Here is a 17,903-nt window from a genome sequence, read left to right as displayed (position 1 = left end):
GGTAATACAAGGCCCTACTCTTTGCCCCGGTCCCCTGTCCCCTTGCATGACTGTATGGCATCTATGACCCAGAGCTACCTGCGAAAGCCTCACCACAAACAATTTTGGGAAAGAGTCTCAGGTATCGTCACACATGCTCAGGGACCAGCTCTGTGCTCTGAAATCCAGAAAAATACCATGTTCAGGTATCTAAAAGCGTCTGGAAGAGACGCCTGGGTGGGGCTCAGTTGGTTAAAAGTGTCTGGCAAGTATTTGGGAATCCCCAACGTAAGCCAACAGATGGCTTTTTCCATTCTTACCTTTAGACGAAAAAATACATCCTAGGGTTGATGGTGTTCAATGCCTACTTGTGATCTCTGTCAAATAAATAAACAAAATCTTTTAAAAAAAGATACTGAAGCATTCAACTGATGTTGAAATAAAAAAGGTGTTAGAATGATGCTGGGAAGTGAAAGATTTCCGGTAAAGTAAAAGTAAAGATTCTCTTCAGGACAAGACACACCTTAGGAGGAGGCAGTTTCGGGGTCCAGACAATAATTTATATACCTATTTCAATCCAAGAAGACAGCAAGTATCCCCTCAGGAGATAGCCTTACCTAAGAGAAATAGGTAAATGATAAGAAATCAGGCCAAAGCTGGGGAATCAAAAAAGTGACTTCTCAGAAACACTGTAGAGCCCCTTCATGCTTTCCACACATACTGTAGGAGCTCTCTGGAATGCACTGGCTCAGGAATGCTTTGGCAGAAACCCTATTGGGATAACTGAGACTCTAAAACCAACTCTGTCTCAGATCACCCAGTTCAAGTGTACATTCAAGGAGTTGAGATAGGGCTTGAGAACTGGCATTTCCAACAAGTTCCCAGGTGTTCTGGACACTCTGAGAGCCACTGGCTTATATTTAAAGACATGTTCATGTTCCTTTTCTTTCTTTTTTTTTTTTTTAAGATTTTATTTATTTACTTGACAGACAGAGATCACAAGCAGGCAGAGAGAGAGGAAGGGAAGCAGGCTCCCTGCTGAGCGGAGAGCCTGATGCAGGGCTCCATCCCAGGACTCTGAGATCATGACCTGAGCCAAAGGCAGAGGCTTAAACTACTGAGCCACCCAGGCGCCCCTAACATGTTCATTTTCTTGCATAAGAAGCAGATTAGAGGTGTGTGGTTTCTGGTTGGCTGTGGCTCACTAAGGTCATAAGGGCAAGATCTCTTTCTCATTTACCCTTCTGACATCTTTGGGCATTCACTGACTATCCTAGGTTTGTCCCCTCATGGACACAGGACGGCTAACACAACTCCAATAATTTCACCTTCACACCATTTCAGTAAGGGCAAGGAGAAAAGGGGAAGGAAGAGCATAAGCTTTCACTTCCCCAGGCTCTGTTTTTTTTGTTTTTTGGTTTCTTTTTAATCCAGAAAGAACATCTTTTTCAGAACCCTCAACCAACTTCCCTTATCTCTCATTGGCCAGAACTGGATCATTTACCCGCTAACCCCTTATCCCTGTCATAAACTCATTACTGGCATAATGGGTGACATGATAATCACTGCCTTAGACCAACAATAATTCATCCCCTGGGTTAGGGGAGAGACATCTATCTTGCCTAAAATAAAAACGGGAATGGCCGTTCAGAAAGTAACAAGTATCCAGGCACCTGGGTGACTCAGTCGGTTGAATGTCAGATTCTTGATGTCTGACGCTCAGGTCATGATCTCATTGTCATGGTATCACCAGCCTCAGTCTCCAAGTTCAGCAGGGAGTCTGCTTGAGATTCTCTCTCCTTCTTCTGTCCCTCCCCCACTTCTCTTTTTCTGAAGTAAATAGATAAATAAATAAAATCTTAAAAAACAAAAACAAATATTGACTATCACCCCAACTGGAGCCTACCTCTAGCTAGCTGGCCAGCTAGATATTTTGTATACATTAATTCACTGGATTCTCACATTTCTCTGAAGTAAACATTATTATTCTCATTTTGCAGGTGAGGAAACTGAGACTTGAGAAGGTTAAGTATTTTGCTCACACGGCTAGGAAAACTTTAGAATTTGAACTAGGTCTATTGATTTCACAGTCTAAATAATATCCTTACATTATGATTTCCTGATGTCTCTTGTTTTAGAGATAGCTCAGAGAAATCTTTGCTATCATAATGAGAGCCCTTGATTATGGTTAAAAAAAAAAGGCTGATTTATATTCTGTTTACTATATAGGATGTATGTGCACTATATATCTCAAGATTTGATATAAAAATTTTAACCTATGAGTACTTAATTAGAAAATCCTGTCACCAAGAATAATATATTCCTAATGATATGACATAGCTTAATTTTTTTTAAAGATTTTATTTATTTATTTGATAGAGTAGAGAGAGAGAGCACAAGTAAGCAGAGTGGCAGGCAGGGGCAAGAGAGAAGCAGGCTTTGTGCTGAGCAAGGAGCCCGAAGCAGGGCTCGATCCCAGGACCCTAAAATCATGACCATTCATCAGTCATCCCTTCTCTCTGGATGGCTCCCAATTCTTTTTTCTCATGCACATCTTCTGCCTGACACCTGACCCACATCCCTGCTGTTCTGTTCACAAACAGAACTCTCCTATTCTGTTTCAGGGGCCTTCACCGTAATATATTCCAACTAAAGGTCTTCTTATGTTGCAATCCAGTAATGGTCTTATCACCTTCTATGGGCCAGGAGTCTGCAAATCCTAAAATGTGCTAACACTGTCCTTCTTTAACCCTTTGCCAGTTGTCCACTAGCAAATACCCTACTCCCCCAGTCATCAGTTCTTCCTCCTCCTTACAAATCCATACCCTTTTCTTCCCTGTGACCACCACCCGTCAGCTTAGCCCTCATGTTCTTTTACCTGGACCATGTACTTGTCCCTGTTCACTGGGTCCTTCCTTCTGCCTTAGAGATTGTCTAAAGCATACATTTGGGGGCACCTCGTGGCTCAGTGGGTTAAAGCCTCTGCCTTTGGCTCAGGTCATCATCCCAGGGTCCTCCTCCTCTCTCTCTCTGCCTCCCTCTCTACTTGTGATCTGTCAAATAAATAAATAAAAATCTCTCTCTCTCTCTCTCTCTATATATATATATATATATATGTGAAAACAAAATATATGCTCATAAATATATCATCCAAGCTAAAAACTAGCTGGTATGTATTGGTCATCTATAGCTACATAGAAATAACATAAAATTTATCAGCTTAAAACAATAAATATTATCTTGTATAGTTGCTGAAGGTTGGAAAATCAGAGCTTGGCTGGTGGTTCCGGTTCTGGGTCTTCTTATAAGGTTGAAGTCAAGATGTTGGCCAGGGCTACAGTTATGAGGTTTGACTGGGCAGGGGGATCCATTACCAAGCTTGTTCATACAGGACCTCATGATATGACATGCTTGCTGGCTGCTCTGCACCACATGTGTCTCTCAAAAGACTGCTCATTAAATGACTGTTGGTTTCTGCCAGAGGGAACGATCCAAGGGAGAGAAATTGAGACATTAGCAGCAATGATGACTGAGGTTGCATCTCACCTCTTCTGTTTTATTCTATTCATTAGAAATGGGTCATTGGATTCAGCCTACATTGCAAGGGAAGCTCCATCTCTTAAAGGAAGGAGTAGCAAAGCATTTGTGAACACATTTTTAAATCACCAAAAAAATGCATAAAGAATATCATGACTTAAATAAACACACGCACACAGTGAAAAATACTTTAAACAGAGCAAAACATTTGCCTATAAGAAGTATGTCAAATGTAATTTCCTGAACATGAATCCATTTCAGTGTTGCAAAATTTGTCTTAATATTGTCACTTGCTTCCTAATATTGTCAGTTATAACAAATGTCGCTGCATAGTGCTTTTCACAGTTTGTTCCAATACTCAAGTGGATATTTGTCATGCCTTGCAGTTTCCAGATCTTTTGTACACCCTTCTGATGTTTGGGGAATGTCCTCCATTTTAAGGCCTGCTTCCTAAGGTAAAAGTCAGAACTTTGTATCCTAACCTCCCTGTGGCTAGGACCTCGAGATGGAACTTATGTTCCTTGATCCCAAGAGTCCCAGGAGGGATGTCAGTTTGGAAAAGGGCAGCATGGCCCAAAATCTGGCTTCCAGGAGGGAGGAGGGAAAGGACTCCAATGATGGACTCACATATGGACTCTTCATCTAGGGGTGCTACTTTCCCACATTGGCTTTATTCTCAGGTAGCCTGTTTCTGTGTAATGCTCCTAGTGCTCTACTACACTATCCCAGTTTTTTAAATTAACTATTGTTTCATTTAAAAACAAACAAACAACCAAACACCTTAGTGGCACAAAGACACACAAAAACCTTAACATTTTTATTCTGTCCAGAGAGTCTGTGAGTTAGAAATTGGAAAAGGATACACTAGCTTATCCCTGCTCCATTATCTGGGGACTTAACTGGAAAGAGTCCAAGGCTGGGTCACTTCACAGTGACATGCTGAAATCAACTGAAGCTTCACTCATTTATATTTGCAGCAATTAATATTGACTGTTGTTTGGGGCTGTTGACCAGAAAGAGTACATGTGGTTACTTCGGCTCTGTCACAGTATGGTGGCTGGGTTCCCAGTGCAAGCATCCCAAGAGAACAAGGTGAATGAGCTCAGAGGTCACAGAGCGCTACTCCACCACAGACACAGGCTTCCCAGCTTCAGTGAGGGAGAAGGGTACGGGTGTCAAAATCACAGTGCAGGAAGATGAAGATGAAGTCACATGTGGGGTGGGAGATATTGTTGTAGTCCTCTTCGGAAAATTACAGCCTGCCACACAGCAGACCGAAATTTTCTCTTCTCCAATAGCTCAGTAAACACTTGCTATACAGGGCTGTTTTCAAAAATTAAATTAGATAGTGTATGTAAAGAGCTTAGGGCAATGACTGCCACATAGTGAGCATTCAGTAGGCTCTTTTATTATTAGTGAGTTCTTAGTAGGTTCTTTTATTATTACCATCTTTCATATTCTGAAAGCCCAATTTTATGAAATCTGAAGCTTCTTGATGATTTGGTGCCTTAAGATGGAGATGGCAGAAGGAGGAGGTGATCTGGTGTCGTCACCCCAGGGATGTTTCTAGACCCCGACACAATCTAAGTTCGCCTTCTTTTCTCGGCAGAGCGGGCTAGGCCTAAGGAACCTGCCCTTAGTTTTGGTCGGCATGCTGGTGCTCGGGTGGGCCAGGCCTCGAGCTCAGTAGGTGGCACACGGTTGAGGCTGGGAAGGTACAGGCCACTGGTTCCTCCCGGTGTTAGGCGGCCTAGTGAGGGGGGAGGTAATTCCACCGGCTGTTGCCCAGAAGAGCTGCCACGGCCCACGGGTGTGCTTAGAGCTTAGTGACAGCCTCCCAGGTCAGGGCAATATGCTCGAGGGTTACAGGAGTTTGTGAAAGTAGCAGGGCAGGGTCTCTTACAGCGTGACCCAGAGCCGGAAGAGCCCGTGGGCGGGGTCCCACCGAATAAGATGAATCTGTGCCGTTGCCAGCACCGCAGAAGGTCCCGGTCAAAGGCAGCCGCGGGCACTGGGCGCGGCTGCCAGGTCGCGCTCGGGCCCCCGGCTCCCCGACGCTGCGGAACCCCGAGGCGGTGGCTCTGGGGTACATTCGAGGTCCCGGGTGGTCGGAAATGCAATGGCAGTCCCGGGAAAGGAGGTGACAGGACAAACCGAGTCTCCTGGGCGCAGAATGGAGGGAGAGCATTGCCGGGCACCGAAGAGAACCTAAACTTCCAAGTGCACAGGTGGGTCGTGGGAACGAGGAGTGCCCTCCCTGACCCCGAGGCCGTGCCGCGGGTGTGGTGCCCGCAGCCAGCTGGGAGGGCCGCAGGTGCCACACTCCCTGCGTGTGGCGGGGCGCAGGACAGACAGGAATTTTACAAACTTCCTGCCTGTGTGAGGGGTGAAGAAGAAAAGCGGTTCTGTTGCCCATGCAACTCATTCCTTGAAGTTTATTCTATTTAGAATAAAACGAACGAAACTCTATCCTCTGGGCTCGGTCCCTGCACCACCCCCATTTCCGCGCGCTTCCCCAACGTGCTCCCAGGAATCCCGAAGTGTATGGGTGTGTTTGTTTCCCGCGCCCGCGCACCTCGAAACCGAAAGCACCACGGGCGGCGCCGGCGTCCCGCCCGCAGCGAGCCGCCGAGCGCCGCCGCCACCCGCGCGCCGAACTTGGCTGCAGTTGCCCTCGCTGCCGCGGCGGGCCGGGGGCAACAGTGAGCTGCGGCGGCGGCGGCGGGAAACGGAGGCTCCCGCGGGGAGCCCGCTCCAGCTCGGGACGGGAAAACCGGGAAGGCGGCAGCGAAGGATCCTCAGAAATTCTTGAGGGAGGGTGCGAGGACGATGGAATACAGCTTGTAGGAAGAGTGAAAAGCAGACCGTTCGCCTGTACCAGGATGGCCGAGTGGTTAAGGCGTTGGACTTAAGATCCAATGGACAATGTCCGCGTGGGTTCGAACCCCACTCCTGGTAGATGTTCGTTTTCTGCTTTTTTTTTTAACTTAACAATTTTATTTATTTTTTAGACATAAATTTCACCCAGCACAGCACGTCTTGGGCCCAAGAATTCCGCCTTCTAGCTGGGAGAGACGCACCCTTCCCCACCCCTCCCCCCAACATACACGCCGCGCGGCTTCGTTTCCCGCGGGCGGGAGACGTCGCGCTGAGCGGGTTGGGCTAGGGCGGGCGGGCGGCGGACGTGGGGGCCGCGGGCGGGGGGCGAGGGGGCCGTGGGCGGGGTACGGGGGGGGGGGGCGAAAACAGGGGGCGGGGTCTGGCGGGCGGCGGGCCGGCCGGCGTCTCCCGCGTCCCGGCTGCGCGGCGCCCGCCGCGGGTGAGCAGAGCCGGGGTGGGGACTCCGCGATGCGGCGGGGCTCGGGTTCCGGCTGCCGAGCGAGAGCCGGCCGGGCCGGGCGGGCGCCTCTGCCGTGAAATCTTGGTTAGAAAGCTGCCCATGCAGAAAAGTCACAGATAGATCTCTGCCTTTTTCCTTTTCGCGAAATTAATTGTATGCACGTAGCTCTTCCTCGCGGAGACAGTGTGCATCACAGCTCTAAAATCTGAGGAGTCTAACTTGCATTCGGCTTAGAATTTTAAAATACCAACGGCATGGTCTAGCTGTTTGTTAGTTGTTTTTTTTTTTCTTTAAACTTGTTAAATATGAAAGTAATCTCAAACCCAGAGAAAAAGTTAAACAACTACAGTGCAAAGAACACTTAAGATCATTTGACAGTAAGGTACTGACTAGATGCTCCAAAACAGCCATTAAAATCAGGAAATTAACATTGATAATTTACTACATCTAGTGCCCAAACCGCGTTCAATCTCCGGTTGTCTTTTGTAGTAAAAAGCTCCTGTTTAAAAATGTATTGCATTTCCTTGTCACATCTCCTTAGGCTTCCTCAGTGTGTAACAATTCCTCGGTGTCTCCTGACTTTCATGGTCTTGACACTTATAAAGACGACAGGCCAGTCATTTTGTAGAATGTCCCTTTGTCAACTTGGATTTGTCTCATTAGATTTAGGTTGTACTTCGGTAGCAAGGGTATCACAGAAGTACTACCTTGCATCCTCTAGGTGGAGTGATTTTGAGGTGTCCTATTAACTGAACTTAATTCACTTGATTAAGACTCTCCCAACCTTCACCACTATAAATTCACTCTTCTTCCCTTTGTGATTAATACATATTTGGGGGAAGTGCTTTGAAGCTATATAAATATACTATTACTCATCAAACTTCTCATTTTGTTCAGTTATTTATAGAATCTTAAGTAATCTAAATATGCACTTAGGTATCCTATTTGAATAAATGGTTACAATCCATTCTATATTTGTTTGATGCTCAAAGTGTCCCACACTTGGCCATGGGGAATCCATTCAAGCCAACTTTTGACGTGTCTCCATCATTCTTTTGCACTTCCTTACCTCCTAGTCCAAGATATTCCATGCTTACCTTGTATTTTCAGCCCTAGACTATGCCATTTTCAAAAGATTCCTGGTTCTGTTTCACAGAGAATGGTAATTAGAAACCATTCTTTTGATGTGTTACTGTTCCTAGGTCCTCTGAGTAGGCAGAATTAGGGGTGTGTGTGTGTGTGCACATTTATATTTATCTACTCTCTACTTATATTTATATTCAGGAGTTTATAGCATCACCTCCAATTCTGATGCAACACTACAGATTTTGGTTTAGTTTTTCTACCCATATTTCTAATTCCCTAAACTTGACAATGTAAAATTTACCTTGCTTGAGCCTATCTAATGGCTTTGGAATTGAATAGTTCAAGAAGGGAAGGGAAGAGGAAAAGAAAGAGGGTCTAAGTAGTTTGGAAATGAGTGACCTGTCAGCATCTGAGAACTGGCTCTGAGCACTGGCTCTGAGCCAGTCACTGTTAGGCACGTGGGCATGCAGATCAATAACCCAGCATCTGTCTCACAAAGCTCAGTTAGTGAGGGATAGATTTTAATGAATCACATTTATAATGACAAAATACGAATTATGTCCAAGATGTTAAAGGAGCAGCGTGAGAAGCCCTCACTCTTTCCCAGAGTGCCAGCTTTATTTGGGAACCAAAGGAAGAGAAGTAGTGCTCTGGGAAGGGAGGAAGAGAGGTATAGGTGGAGTAAGCTGTCCTGAAACATTGCTAAGTATGGTCTCTGAAGTCCACTAAAGAATTTGAAACAAGAAGCAACCTGATTAGTGTTGCATTTAGAAGGTTCTCTAATGACTACAAACTCTTGGTCTGTCTATACAGGTTTTGAAGAAGGGGGCATATTGAATTGGGAGGAAATATTTTTGGGTGAAGATTATTTAATTCAGTCCATATCCAGTTCAGCTGAGCTCACTGTCCCTCTCCCTTTCCCCTTGAACACCAAGCAAGAGTAAAAAACAGCATATTGATGTGAAGCCTTTCCAGCCTGAGCACTGGTGCTTGTGCTAATTTAAGTGTTCCTATTACTATGTTCAAATGCAAATATGGACCAGTACTACCAAGAATAGGCAAGGAATAATGTAGAGTTTTACTTTGTTTCTTTGAAACTGTATTGTAAATCAAGCTTGTAGTCTGTATTCACCAGTTACTGTGCAATAGCAGAGATGGTAAAAAACTCATGAGTATACTTCTTAAAATTGCTGAAATTCTGTCGGATTACTCTGAGATGCCACAAAGAGAGATCAAATGATGTCTGAAGACTGCTGGTCTAGAAACAAGAGGATCTATTAAATAGATCTTACAGCACTGAATCAGAGGTTTTGTATTGATTAGTATGTAGGGCCTACTTACCCACAATCTTTGCATGCCAATTTAGGTGGACTCTTTTGCTTTACTATTTCCCTCTCTGCATAATGTTTTATTACTGGTTTCCTCTGATTAATAGGATTCTCTATCTGAATTTTTATTTATTTCAGCAAACATGAAGAATACAATTTAATTTATAAATGTTCAAATCACATGGTGACTCGGTAGAAAGAACCCAGGCTTTGGGGTAAGACAGGTTTACCAGGTAACTAATCTACCTTTACTCATTCACGGACAGGAAAATAATACTTACCCCACTGAGTGGTTGAAAGGCTAAATAAACTATAATAAAGCCTTCTTAGTGATAATAATAATAAGCATTATTACTAATATTATTAATATTAATGAATATTGTTCTCATAATAATGCCTTCTTACAGAGGTAGGTATTTCATACCTCTCAGTTCTCTTCCTTTTCTGGAGCCATTCTTTGTGGGAGTACAGAAGAACCACACTGTGCAAGTGGGAAGAAATCTTACCTTGTATGTAAAGGCCACTTTACAATTTTTCAAAAAAATTTTATATTCACGATCTTCCTAGACAGACAAGTTCCTACAAGACTCATTGTACCTAGGTGGTAGATACAATTATACACCATCTTCTTCAACACACGTGAAACGTAATGTTTTCTTTCACTCAAGATTATAGAGAGAGACCTAGAGAAGACCAATAGTTCTTAAAAATTGAAATCCTGTCCTAAAATGTAGAAACATTTTTACTTTCCCATGAAAAGTAGGCCTATTATATTGACTCTTTATTTTTAAAGATTCGTAAAAGATTTTGAATTTAAATTTGAATCATTTGTGGGTGTACCACCACTAAGCTTAGACTGATTTTTCCAATAATTATTTTAACAATAAGAAATTAGATCACTACTTAATTTGAATTACAAATTAGGAGTATAGATTTGTAAGCATTCTCTTCGTGGGTTTGAAAGAGTTGTAAGTTATTCAGAATTGTTTGATTCTTTTAGGCTGGGCTTCCTTACATAGAACTGTTGAAGACTGTTTCCAATACATTTAAACAGTGACACCTACTGGCTAATTGGAGACAAATTGTGGTGTTAAATTCTGTCTGCTTAATACTGACTATAAAATCCTGATAGATTGTTGTTCTACACTCACTATGTTTAGGAGCACATTAAGGCTATTATCCTATTCAGCCAGTATTTTGACTTTCTTTTTTCTCTTTCAATTACTGGTGATAAATCTGCCGTTGAAAAGATTCCCAAATCACTGACCCAATTTGCACAAGCCCTTATTTTAATTGTATGAACAGGGCCTTCATCTCATCATATCCATCATCTTTGTTTTAATATATTTTTTCAAACTCAGAAACTATGAGATTGAAGATGAATAGAGATTTGGGTTAGCCACTGATTTTAAAACACAGAAGCCATGCCCAATTTGGGAAATCCCGAACAAGAAGTTTTCTTTGTCCTCTGTACCAAGTTGGAATTTGGAGATCTTCATTATCCTTTTTGTGTTACATCTTGCTTTTAGGTACCATTGCATCTAATTAGTGAACAACTTGGACACACATTGCACATTGGTTAATTGTTCAAATGAGATAAATGGTAATGCTTCCAGCTTTTAAGAGTCTGTTCACAGAGTGCCTCAGTGGCTCAGTGGGTTGAAGCCTCTGCCTTCGGCTCAGGTCATGATCCCAGGGGCCTGGAATCGAGTTCTGCATTGGACTCTCTGCTCAGTGGGAAGCCTGCTTCCCCCTCTCTCTCTGTCCATCTCTCTGCCTGCTTGTGATCTCTCTCTGTCAAATGAATAAATACAATCTTAAAAAAAAAAAAAAGAGTCTGTTCAGGTACAAAGGTACCGTGTATTGGACAAAGAACATAATTCCAGGTTCCTTGCATCTACACCACTGCTGGAGAGAAGGCCACAGTGAACCACATGGTTTGTTTGTGAACTACTTGATTTCATTTTCATGTGGATAGATTTTTATGTCTCTGAACCACTTATTGGAATACATGGCAGAGAAGGAGTGAGTGTACTGGGAACTTACTGGGAAGCTGTGCCTAGCAGATTGTCTCCAGCACATCATATGCATTGTAGAAATGTCTGTGGAATGAATGAACAGCCTTGAAGTTCACTGAGTGCACGTTACAGTTCATCTATTTATTGTACACATATTAATTCTCATTTAGGATGTGTGTTTTAAGATGTACCCTGGATTTGTTTTAATCAAGTAAGATCAAGTAAGATACGCAGACACAGACATGACTGTCATAAAGGAATAGTTTTCTATAGTCACAAATCCCTAGAAACCAGAGTCATGGCATCCATGGAAGGGCACATGAGGAAACAAGGGGAAAGGATGGGTAAAACCTTTACTGTGGTTTTCACAGGAAGGAATGGGTGAGGCCGGGTAAGCAGGCTTAGGATTTGGTAGTTTGAATAATGTCAGAACGCTCTGGAGTGTAGGGAATGTTCTGAGGTGTCTGGCATCTCTAGGAATTAGCTAACCCTGACAGAGGCAGTACCTCCCTGACCAGCAAGGGCCCAGATGCCAGAGTGCCAGAAATAGAGAACACAGGGAAATATAGTTAATTTGGTATGGGCTCAGACATTCTCACATTCCTTTTTCTTCTTCTTCTCCTTCTTCTTTTGCAGCTAGGGTGCGCCTTATCTGATTGGAAGAATCAGGATCAAGAAGCCCAAGGAGGCAAACACCTAAGTGGTCTTTGAATCATTTCCTTCTGGGTAGGCTATACATGGTACTTGCGCAATTCACACCTCAAATTTATCTTTGGGGTTAGATTGTCTTCTCGGTCATTTTATTCGTGTCTATAGTATAGTGATGCTCACAAGTGACTGAAAAAGGTAATTTTTAAAATTGCTTGAAAAGATGGACCATTAAGAAGCGTGTTGAATATATCCTTTGTACATGAACACAGAAGTATGTGTCCTTGTGAAATACACAGCATGGGTCCTAAGAGGCAATACAGAACAGTGACAGAAGTTAGCCTGCCCAAATTTCAGTCCCATCTCCAACCCTGATTAGCCATGTGGCTTTGGATGGGTTAATCAGCTTCACCAAGTCTTTATTTTCTCATTTATAAAAAGAGGATGATAATAGAAGGACCTGTGAAATGATTTCTTGTGAAAGTGCTGTTGATAAAGTGTTTAGAAATTGCCTGGCATTTGGATGATCAGTAGATTAAACTATGGCTATCCTTTAGTGATCCTTACAAAGTGGATCTATAGATTGACTATAAGACCAGTTTTGCTACAGAGGTAAAAGTTATTCATGGAATTGATTCTGCTGTTGGTTATGTATTATATTTGCTATAGCAGTTGCATTAAAGTGAGATCTATTTTTTTAAAATTTTTTTAAAGTGATATCTTTAGCAAAAGATAAAATTTTTAAAAAGAAGGTTTTACTTATTTACTTATTTATTTGACAGAGAGAGCAGGAGCAGGGGGAAGGGGCAGAGGGAAAGAGAGCAGCAGACTCCCCTTTGAGCAGAGAGCCTGATGTGGGGCTTGAACCCAGGATCCTGGGATCATGACCTGAGCTGAAGGCAAATGCTTAACCGACTGAGCCACCCAGGTACCCCCAATTTTTATTTTTAATTTTTTTCTTGAGAGAGAGAGAGAGTGCAGGCACAGGTACACGGTGGGGTGGGACAGAGTGAAGGGAGGGAGACAATCCTCAGCAGGGCATGGACCTCCAAGCTGGGCATGGAGTCTGACTCAGGGCTTGATCTCACAACCCTGAGATCACGACCTGAGCCCAAATCAAGAGTCGGACACTTAACCAATTGCAACACCCAGGCACATCAAAGGACACTATTTTTAAAAGACATGACATTTGGAAGAGGGGCATACATTGCATTTTTCTGATTTGTTCATGAAACCTTTTCCCATTTAAAAGTCCTTAAATGCCTAATTTTCCATCAACAATCTTTTCTTAAATAAAGAGGGTAATTCCTTGAATAATTTTTATGTTCAAAAAATAGCACAGAGTTCTAAACTCTAACTTCTCAAACTCAAGATAAGTGAGCTTATTGTTTTCCCCTGGGTGTCTCACCCACTGGGTTAGTCACAAACAGCTATATTAAGGATGTTGTTCACATTTTTTAAACGCTAGCATTCTGGCCCACCCAGTTCTGTTCTGATTTTAAATGCAACCTGACTTAATTTTTTTTTAACTTCACATAAAGAAAAATAAAAGACCCCTATGACTTGGAAGATGTTTAAAGATTTTTAAAAAATTTATTTGACAGACAGAGAACACAAGTAGGCAGAGAGGAAGGCAGAGAGCCCAATGTGGGGCTTGAGCCCAGGACCCCAGGACCCCAGGACCATGACCTGAGCTGAAGGCAGAGGCTTAATCCACTGAACCACTCAGGTGTCCCTGGAATATGTTTAGAATAATATGTAACGCCACGCTTTTAAGTGTAGACTGGCATTAAACTTCATAGATTGTATGAAGTGTATGTACACTTCACAGATTGTAGACTGGCATTAGAGTCTGTGATGATGCAGAAGAGCCCCTCTACTATGACTTAGTGCAATGCCTAATTCTATTAGAGCTCTACAAAGAACAATGTGTAGAAGGAAACATAGAACCAAAATGAAATTTTAATGTGGCTTCATGAGTTGCAATGACCTTGGTAATATACTAATTGAATCAATTAGTCCATTTCTTTAATGCTGATTTTAGTCTCCCATGAAGAATCCTCAGACCAAGGGAAGGTAAGGATGAACTTGGATAATTCTAGGTGGAGAAGCCCCTTAGGTAAATCTGGAGTGAAGAGGATATTTTCCACTGGATTTCTATATTTTGCTTTTACTTCTCTGCACCATAAACCAGTCTAATGCCTGCTTAGAAAACACACAGCTATAGCTACCTTTTGCCCATGCTTTCCTAATATCTAGGAAAGTCTTGTAGAGAAACACCAGTCCGAAAGGTGGGCAACCTTGTAGTTCCAGCTGAACAATCCATTCATTCATTCATTGACTCATTCATTCATTCAGTATTTTTTAAGTGACTAGAATGGGCAATGACATGTTGGTTGCTCAAATATGGCAATAAATAAGAAAGACCAGGTCTCGTCCTCATAGATCTTACATTTAGGGGATATAGGCACTAAACAACTAATCATAATGTTTTTTCTTTCCCAGTCATAGTTTTCTTCTAGACGTGTGAGCATAGTTTGGAGCAGGAGAGGAGAAGCAGAGGCCATTCACAGAACAGGTAGACACACAACAGGTAGAATGGAAATGGACAGTAGCTCTCTGCCCATCACCAGGAGAGAGACTGAATTCAGCCCACAGAGAGAACAAGTGAGAGAAAGAGGGAGAGAAGGAGGGAAGAGAAGAGGGGAGGAAGAAAAAAAGAGAGAGGAAGAGAGAAGGGGAGAGATAGACAGACACCCAAGGCCTCACCCAAATTCCTGGAGTGGTTTTCCAGTCAGCTCCAAGACTGTGAATTCCTCCTTTGTGTGTGCCTTCTTAAAAGAGGCCTGACCTGAGTAACGTAGCTTTTAAGTATTGGCATGAAGTCGAGTATCTTCTTGAATAGCAAAAGAGTTTAAAAAAACAAAAAACAAAAACTCTAATATTTCAGAAGAAGGACATGTGATGGCTTCATGAGATTTAATCATGGGCTTGTTGGGTGTTAGGGTTGGAAGGGATTTACTTAGACAAAGCTTCCAATAAAACAGAAATAACCTGCTGACCACTCCTGGCAGAGCTAAACTAATCTCTAAACTAGTGGTCATTCATAGTGATAGCACTGATGTTGGGGAGCGTTCCGGAGGAAGGCAGGAGCACTTTGGCCTTGTCGTAATTGGAGGGTGGTTACTGCGGTGAGGAAGGGGTCCAGGATAATGGGCGTGCTGCAGTGTCGGGGAGTGCCACATAATCCAGGGTGACCCTTCCTCCTGGAAGCATTTGGATTGTGCAGAGAAATATCCCTGTGGGTTAAAAGCCTATTTGTCTGAACCCACCACCTCACCGCACTTTCCACGTTAAACACAAGACGTTTTTGCGCACTTTAGGCATGCAGTGAATTTTCCAAGTATACACGTATACAACTACCATGTAAATCAAGGAAACATTGTACTTCACTTTATTTAGAATTCCATCAAGAGCTGGTTTCCGTGTTAGAAAATATGCCACTCGATTGCTTGGAGCACTGGGTGTGGTGCAAAAATAATGAATACTGTTATGCTGAAAATGAATAAAAAATAAATTAAAAAGAAAGAAAGAAAATCGCCACTCACAGCAGCAGTGCTATTTGAGTATTTGGCATCTGACTCACTGGTCCAACAGACATGCCTACGATTTTTGCTGTTGTGCTGGTGATGATGTGATGGGCTCACTCTGCCTTCTATGGTGTGGTCATGCTCTAGCACCTACATGCTGAGATACCCTGTAAAACCCGATGTCTTCGACCTCCTCACTCATAAAGCTGGGCTTTTCATCCGACTTTGGCTCATTTGTGCTTTTGCTGACATAGACGCAACCTGCCAGCTCGTGCCTCTTGAAACGTCTGCTCCCCACATTCTCCTGAGGCCAAGTAGGCAGGATTACATCACCCTAATCTCCTTGCAGCAGTTGACTAAGCCAGGGGTGGGCACCTGACTCAACGGGGCCAATTATGTTCTCTCTCAACCATTTGTAAGGATACGGAAGGTCATTTTCTGCTCTGTGCCCAGAGAAGCAAGGCAAGCCCATGTGCGGAGGGAGATGGATGAAGCAAATGCAGAGAAAAGCGGGGATGAGTGACCATGTGGCCAAAGAGGGAAAAAGACACCAGTCAGCAGCTGCTTTGGTCCTCAGTACATTTCCTTTCTTAAAAAAAATTATTTATTTGAGAGGGTGGGTGAAAGAGCACCAGCAGGGGGAGCAGAGGAGAACAGGCCCCCTGTAGAGCAGGGACCCCGATGTAGGACTTGATCCCAGGACCCCGGCATCATGACCTGAGCTGAAGACAGACACGTAACCATCTGAGCCACCCAGGCGCCCTCTCAGTGGCATTTCGTAATGCAAGTGTCTTGACTTCAGGAAGCTTTGCTGAGGGCTCTGCTGCTTGTAATTGTGATCCATGGTCCTGACAGAAAAGGTCGCTGTTGACCTGGCCAGATGGGTGCGCCAACTCTTCAAGACCTGAGAGTCAGGTAGAATGAGTCTTGAGCTACTCTGAGGTTTAAATTTCTCCTTAATACTTTGCTAGGTCCTGTGTCTTGGCCAAACTTATGTAACTGACTTTTTAAAAATCTTTCTTTGAAATTATTTAAAATTTCTGAAAAGCCGTAGGAACAGTGCACCCTTGACTCTGATTCCCCATTTGTTAACATTTTACTGCATTTGTTTCATCCTTTTCCCATTCTTACTCTCTCTAATTTGCTAAATCCTTTGAGAGTAAATTATAGATATGACAGACACCCATTACTCCTATATGTTTCCCAAAACACAAGGATACTCTCCTATATTACTACTAGAATCATCAAAATTAGGATGCTGATAATATAATATTACCATCCAATACATAAATCCCATTCAAATTGTGTTGATTTCCTCAACAGTATCCTTAACAAACACCTTTTCCTTTTTGGTTCATGTCTCTAGTCTAGGCTCTTCTGTCTGGAATAGTTCTTCATTCCTCTTTTCACCTTTGTGACCTTGACTCTTTTGAAGATACAGATCAGTTATTTTGATATTGATATATTTTGAATTTCCCCCAATTTATACTTGTCTTCCATTTCCTCATGATTAAATCCCAGTTGTTAACTTTTGACAGGAATGCTGTGAACATGATGCCATGTCCTTCTGAGTTTATCATATCAGGAGGCACATGATGTCAGTTTGTCCTATTTCTGGTGATACTGACTTTTAAACTTAGATAAAACGATACTGGACAGGTTTCTCTACTGTGAAATTAATTACTAAGTATTTTGTACTTCTACCTACTAATATTAACTTCCATTGATGATTTTTATCTGAATCAATTATTACTGTGGCTTTTGCCAAATGGTGATTTTTTTCCTATGTCCATAATTCCTTCTACATTTCTTAGTTGGATTTCTACTATAATATAGACTTTCCTCCCTCAGGTATTAATTCAGTTACTCAATATAAGCACGTGGATTCCTAATTATTCAGTTGGTTATAATCCATAAAACATTAAAATTTGGCTGTTCAGATTTTTCCAGATATGGCCAATGGAACCCCTTTCAGGCCGGTCATCTCTTCTCCCTCTCTCCATACATACCAGCCAAGAGGGTCCTGTACACTTCCTCTGCTCATGCTGGCCTGATACCCTCTCTGACCTTGCACCATACCCATAAGCCAGGTAGCTATGAATCTAGATGCTGAACTCTTACTCAACTTTCTTTTTTTTTTCTTTTTAAGATTTTTATTTATTTATTTAAGAGATAGACAAAGATAGTGACAGAGAGCACATGAGCAGGGAAGCGAGGGAGAAGGAAGCCTGACATGGGGCTCCATCCCAGGACCTTGGGATCATGACCTGAGCCAAAGGAAGATGCTTAACTGACTGAACCACCCAGGTGCCCCTCTACACAGCTTTTAATAGGTTATTGAGATCATTTTTGAATTTTGATTCTGTCATTTATACAT

At 42.8% G+C, this 17,903-nt stretch overlaps 1 long non-coding RNA gene and 1 other non-coding gene across 4 annotated transcripts in view; both read left to right on the top strand.

Annotated features, from left to right (window-relative positions):
• The first annotated feature begins 5,289 nt into the window (after nt 1-5,289).
• Nucleotides 5,290-17,903, top strand: part of LOC123387840 — a 46,366-nt gene continuing 33,752 nt past the window's right edge. Inside the window, exons 1-2 of one of the 3 annotated variants that reach the window (XR_006602314.1) lie at nt 5,290-5,744; nt 11,925-12,014. This is a non-coding gene — a long non-coding RNA (uncharacterized LOC123387840). The remainder of the gene's footprint in view (nt 5,745-11,924; nt 12,015-17,903) is intronic. The other 2 variants (XR_006602316.1, XR_006602315.1) reach the window with 2 other exon arrangements.
• TRNAL-UAA lies at nt 6,393-6,474 on the top strand. Its single transcript has one exon. It is a non-coding gene; the product is annotated as a tRNA-Leu (tRNA).

Source organism: Mustela putorius, unplaced genomic scaffold, assembly GCF_011764305.1.
Source record: "Mustela putorius furo isolate JIRA1106 unplaced genomic scaffold, ASM1176430v1.1 tig00003863_pilon_pilon_pilon, whole genome shotgun sequence".
Taxonomy (NCBI): Eukaryota; Metazoa; Chordata; class Mammalia; order Carnivora; family Mustelidae; genus Mustela; species Mustela putorius.
The sequence above is the reverse complement of the archived record's forward strand: the minus strand, read 5'-3'. Positions and strand labels throughout refer to the sequence as shown.